At 49.8% G+C, this 5,979-nt stretch overlaps 1 non-coding gene across 1 annotated transcript; it reads left to right on the forward strand.

Annotated features, from left to right (window-relative positions):
- Positions 1-5,696: 5,696 nt before the first annotated feature.
- TRNAT-CGU (transfer RNA threonine (anticodon CGU)) lies at positions 5,697-5,769 on the forward strand. Its single transcript has one exon. It is a non-coding gene; the product is annotated as a tRNA-Thr (tRNA).
- The last annotated feature ends 210 nt before the right edge of the window (positions 5,770-5,979 follow it).

The raw sequence follows: 5,979 nt of genomic DNA on the forward strand, positions 1-5,979 counted from the left end.
TTTAAGAGTGTAGACTCGTGTAAACGAAGTCGAGTCGGGTTGGGTAATCTCGACTTTTTATACGACCCGCTCGCGTCGAATTCATTTAAACGAAGCTTACGACGAACGGACTGTCTTGTCCATTTGTCGTCCCTCGTCTATTCGAACGCTGAGTCTCTCGCCAGGGGGCCTGGATAGGCTCGTTCCACATGCAACTCACTTCTCGGGGATGTCGACAGTTGCGACCTGTTCTTTCGGACCGCTGGCGCACCCTGGGTTGACCACTGATGGAGTCAAGGCCGCGAGAGAACCGGAGGCCGCAATGGTACTCCCCGCGGCTGTCGCTGGAGAAAACAATTCCTTCAGAACTGTGCACGTGCTTTATCATACCCCACAGCAGCTGCAGTACAACTGCGTTCGCGGCGATATGAAGGCACGAAACGGAGCCCGTGCTTTGAATTCTGGGACGTCTTACGTGCCAAAACCACAATTTTATTGTGAGGCACGCCGTAGTGAGGCACGCCGTAGTTTTCCGGAATTTTAGCATTATTATTGACCTTGAGATCGTGGCGAATAGCATGATTCTTGTCCTTGAGCAAGATTATTCGAAGAGGCCGCGGACATTACTAGCACGAGAAATCGAAACACATACAAATAATTTACAAAAATTCACTCATTATCTTACTTAACTGCCTTATGGCACATATTGCAATTTACATATTGTAGCCGGTGAGATTGCGACGCGTATAAAGAATGAATTTCCATGCAGAATGACACTATTTTTGATATAATGCAGACTAGCCGTAAAAATGCTGTTGTTCGATCCCCCCCCCCCTTTTTTTTTTTTACCAGAACGCTCTTTTATGCATTGAATAAGAAATGCAACTAAAATGGCCACATGCTTCGTCCCGCACTTTGGGAAGTGGTATCATCCTGGAGATTTTAGAAGGGCGGTTCGTTTGTGCTGGTGCGGTTCCAAAAGGCATAGTGCGAGGCGGCTAATGCCTGCAACGCCTGTATTTACCCGTTTTTGCAGAGGAAAACATAAAATATCATAACTGCATGTAAGTGCAACGCTGCAGGTATCCAGACCTTTGTCGCTGGTGGTGCCGTGACTTGTGATGGAAAACAGGGGGCTCTTGCCGCTAGTAATTTTGACGCCAGGACCTCTGGTGGCAGGACCTTTGGCGCCAGGGTTTTTCATACTGCGAAAGGGGCTGCGCTCCACACCCGGGAGGGAACCGGCGTGTGGCTGCGAACGATTGAAAACACAAGAGCCCACCTGTCGCGCGACCATATAATCGTCAGCATGCAATTGAAGTCGTGTCTAAAGCAGCTGAACTGTTTAATTATGCACCTATTTGTGGCTATATAATTGGTAAAACATCCGCTTTTTGAGCTTCAGGTTTCCTTTATTCAGGTTTTCCCACGTAATACAACACTAAGTATACAAGGACGAAGAACGTATTCCCTAAAATAAACTTTTAAGAGAACGCTTGGTTTATATATATGAGATGAATGTGCTCATGTGATTAAAAAATATGGATTATCTGTCTATCGATGCCCTAGCCGGGGTGCACTCTATGGCATGCAGCTCACTCCTATCGTTACAGCAGCTTATTTTGGTGTTAAATGACCACTGATACCAAATTTCAAACTCCAAGTACTGTTCGATTCTCCTGCATGCATAGGTACATCTGACAGAATATATTAACAGCGAACGTTGCTTAGAAAGTATTTTAATATGGTTTTAATGTAAGCAAGAATGCTATCCGAGTTGGCAGCACCTCGCGACGTTGTCATCAATATATATGTTTAGTGGCTGCTCGGGCTTCCTGACGTTTCGCAAGCTCGGCGAGCTTGTCGGCCCAGCCAGGTCCACTCACTTCTCTGGAAAAGCGCTGGTTCGGCGCATTGGCATCACTCGTCACATCACTGGCGTCAGCAATGGGGATCCCCATTGCTGAGGCCAATTCACGCCATGAATAAGCGGATATGAGGAGAGGATGTGTAGCCTGTTACAATCTCGGCACGGCAAGGTCCAGATAGGAGCAGCCGAGCTAGAGCTTCGTCTTAAGCGCGGTAGCATTTCCTTCGATAACCATCCAGTCAAAAATGTCGTCGTGTGGCAGTACACCGATAAACGAAGGAGTGCGAGGAGGAGACGGAAGATTGTAAAGCCTGCACTATACGGGAAAAACAAGAGCGCAATTTACATTTTTTTTTCTTTTAACGGCGCATTGACATCACTCCCCACTGCTGACGCCAATTCACGCCATGAATAAACGGATATGAGGAGCGGATGTATAGCCTGTTACACTCTAGGACCGGCAAGGTCCATTTACTTGTATGGAAAGCGATAGGTCGACGCATATACATCACTCACCGTGCACGTGCTGACACCGATTCACGCCATGTATAAACGGATATACGCAGATGGGCATTCGCGCATAAACGGGAAGCCGGGATACTTGAGCGGAGCACGACGGCACGCTGCTTCCTCGTTTCCATGTAGCATAGGCAGTACTATTCTGTCTGTTCGCAGGAGACATATATGTACCTCCCGCTTCCGACTTGTACCAACTACCGCATGCAACCGATTTCAAGTTCCAACATATGAATTCGGATCAGACGACGTACCAACCGTACGAACAACCAACCCTCGCAGTGAGATCTGCCATGCGCCAGCAGCGCCCGGTTATTCGTCGGTCCGTCTACACAAGGCGTTCGCATCTAGCGCCGCTCACACAGGCATAAAAGAGAAACACACTGTAGTGTTTCTGTCACAAAGTAGTAAATAATAGAATAAAGTTATGTTGGAAGCACGCGTGTTCTGCAAAGCAGCGCCCTGTACTGAAACACGAACGCGATCGGGAGCTGCGATGCGAGATGCAAGAACATTTTGCCTCGCGAACGAACAGCACACGCCGACCATCTCAGCGAGGCGCCTCCCTCTTCGCTCACTTGGCATCGAAAAGCGAAAGTGTATGTATGAAAACTTCGACATATTAGTGCAAACGTTGATCATGTTGACAAAAAAGTCGCAGTTTCGCTCGAGAAGGCGATTGATCAATTGCGCTAACAAATTATGAGAGAGCTATATGAACTAAGGATAGTACTATCTATCGTATAAACTTGTAAACATTCGCTTACGAACAAGCATAGTGTCACGCGCGCACAGGCAAACAAGCACATCTCACTCGATGACCGCGGACACGCGCTGTCGAAACACTGGCGTGAGGAAGAGCGGCAGCAGCAGCGAGCGAACTGACATTCGCTCACGCTTCAACGTGAACTAAGGGGCGAGAACACAGCGCACACGAAGCTTTCAGTAGCGTACCTAGACTCTATACACATTGCAGATCGTTTTCAAGGCCCGTGTGTCCGCGATCAGCTGCGCCATGCGCAGACGCCACCTAACTAGAAGCCCCCGCCCCCCCCTCCCCCGGTGCCTCGCGCGCTTCCTCCCCGCCTTCTTCCCTTGCGCTCACGAGGTCGAGTCACCAGCCTCGGTTCAACCTCGCACTCGCGGCATACGGTGCGCGGCCACGATGTTATCGCACATGGACTTTATACGGGACCTCACGGCGACGGCGGAAATGCGCCTGGAGCGTCTATATAATTGCCATCGCAATATGTCCATGTTGATACGAGAAAAAAATTGGAGGACGCTTAAGCTCCGCCTTCAAGAGTGGAACGCGATAGCGTTACCGCACCCCGTTCGCACCGCCCACTCATTCGCTGGGCATCCTCTTGAGTCACACAAAGACGAAACGTGCACCTGAGCAAGCGGAACGAACCAAAAACATCGGGGTCTCGGAGGAAGAAACGATCTACGCGAGCCAAACGTCGTGATCGGCACGGACAGCCGGGCCGCGACGCGCCATGAAGGCGGACGCGATCATGGGGCTGACGCCTCGATGGGATCGTCCTCTATCTCGTTTGGGAGTACCACGCAGACGCATGACTCCTCGCCAGCAGCACGGCACACATCGCAGGGGACGCTTTCCTACCAGACGCGCTACGGCGCAGCGATCACGTCAGACGCGTCCCGCATCGGACGCTGCACCTAGGAATCGAGCTGTGAGCGGAAAGACGAGCCGCGTCGCCTAAACACGGGGGTTCGAGTGACGCACGCTGGAAGTTGGAAAGGGAGAGAGCGAGAAAACTTATTAAACGCAAGGGTATTGGGGCATCCTCGCACCGGTCCTTGCACGGCCCCAATGCGCTCAAACGAAACGAAGGGGAGAAGCGGGCGAATGGCGCGCCACCTGTCGGGGCAGCGCCGTACATTGCGAGGAGGGAGTCTTCTGTGTTTGCCGCAACATGGCTCTGCGTGTGCGCCAAGCGCAGGAGAAATGTAGCGGACACGTACTATGCTACTCGCTTAATTGCGACTTCTGTAATTTACATGCTCAATTATACCGATACACCGCAGTATAACTTTCTACGGCGCGTTTCTAAGGCAACACCGCATTCACTAGAGGCGCTTTTGTCCTGATTTCAACCATCGCACTCATGGCTGAGTGGTAGCGTCTCACACTCCGGAGACTCTGGTTCGATTCCCACCCAGCCCATCTTGCAAGTTGTTTTTATTTATGAATTGCCTTCCGCCATCTTTCGCTCACAGCCAACGCCGCCGACGACAACGGCTTTTCTGCGACACGAGCTCCTTAACGCTGTCGCGTTAAAATGACACAGACCTGCAACCTATATAGCCTGTACCAAGCCAGTCTACTGTGCAGATTTCCAGCTCCGCACTTCGTACTAATTATGCGAAGCCCGGCTCCACTGCGCCTTGAATATCTCTAACTGCATGGATTGGTGTCGGTACTATAAAAGAAGCTTCGAATAAAGCGATATTTTGTATAAAATAAATAAACAGAAGGGTTACTGTACTGACAATGCCGCAATAAATATAGCCCAAAAGAAATGTGTTAGCAGCTGTACAGAATTTTGTCGTTGCAAGCACTGCGATGGGCACTTACGTGCGAAGCCGACGCTTCGGGCTTTGTCGCTTCGGGCCTAGTCGCTTCGGGCTTGATCGCTTCGAGTTTGGTCGCGGTGGGCTTGCTCGCGGCGGGATCGGCGCTTTGCGCCCCCGCTTTTTGGCCTTGCGCACTCTTGTGTTTCTTGTGGCTGCGCTCGGCCATCTGCGAAAGGCGCGGCGCACGCTGAAGTTCGTTTCATGCGACGCATACGCAGCTCCTCCGCGAATGCTAAGAGAATTCCGGGGCTTGAGTTATTGTTTGCATTCATAGAGTCCATCGGCTAAGAATAAAATTATTATTATTAGACGTGGGATCGTTCCCCACCTGCGGCAAGTTGTTTTTCATCTACTCTCATTAGCATTAATTTATCATTTCTTTAATTTAATTATTAAGTACACGTAATTTCCCCTATGTCGTCCTTGGTGTCTGTTTGTTGGCTTATGATATGATTGATAAAAATCGGGCCCCTCGGTTAACCCCTTTCTTCTCGCTGATTACATAACGAGGGTCTCGAATCCGGAAACATTGATGCCTTCAGGTAGCATGTGTGGGTTTATTGAAAAGTTGCCTTCGCCCGTAATGATCACGTACTCGTGGCGCCTGCGGCAGAAGGGATGTTCCACATCCGCCGCCAAGGTTTGTGAGTGGTGGCGCTGGCTAACACTGCCAAGGTTAGTTCTATAGCAGCAAAACATAAATACCCAAGAAAGTGGATGGGAAATCGGCGCCGCGGTAGCTCAATTGGTAAGAGCATCGCACGCGTAATGCGAAGATGTGGGATCGCTCCCCACCTGCGGCAAGTTATTTTTCATCCACTTTCATTTCCATTAATTTATCATTAATTTAATTATTAAGTACGCACAATTTCTCCTGTGTTGTCCTTGGTGTCTTTGTTTGTTAGCTTCTTATGATACGTCTATTAACTTGGGGAAATACGGGAAATACGGGAAATAGAAATTCAAAACGACGAGCAAAACGAGAACAAGGTGAAAGCAGGAGCCAACGTTTC

The sequence above is a fragment of the Dermacentor variabilis genome, chromosome 8 (genome assembly GCF_050947875.1).
Source record: "Dermacentor variabilis isolate Ectoservices chromosome 8, ASM5094787v1, whole genome shotgun sequence".
NCBI classification, from domain to species: domain Eukaryota; kingdom Metazoa; phylum Arthropoda; class Arachnida; order Ixodida; family Ixodidae; genus Dermacentor; species Dermacentor variabilis.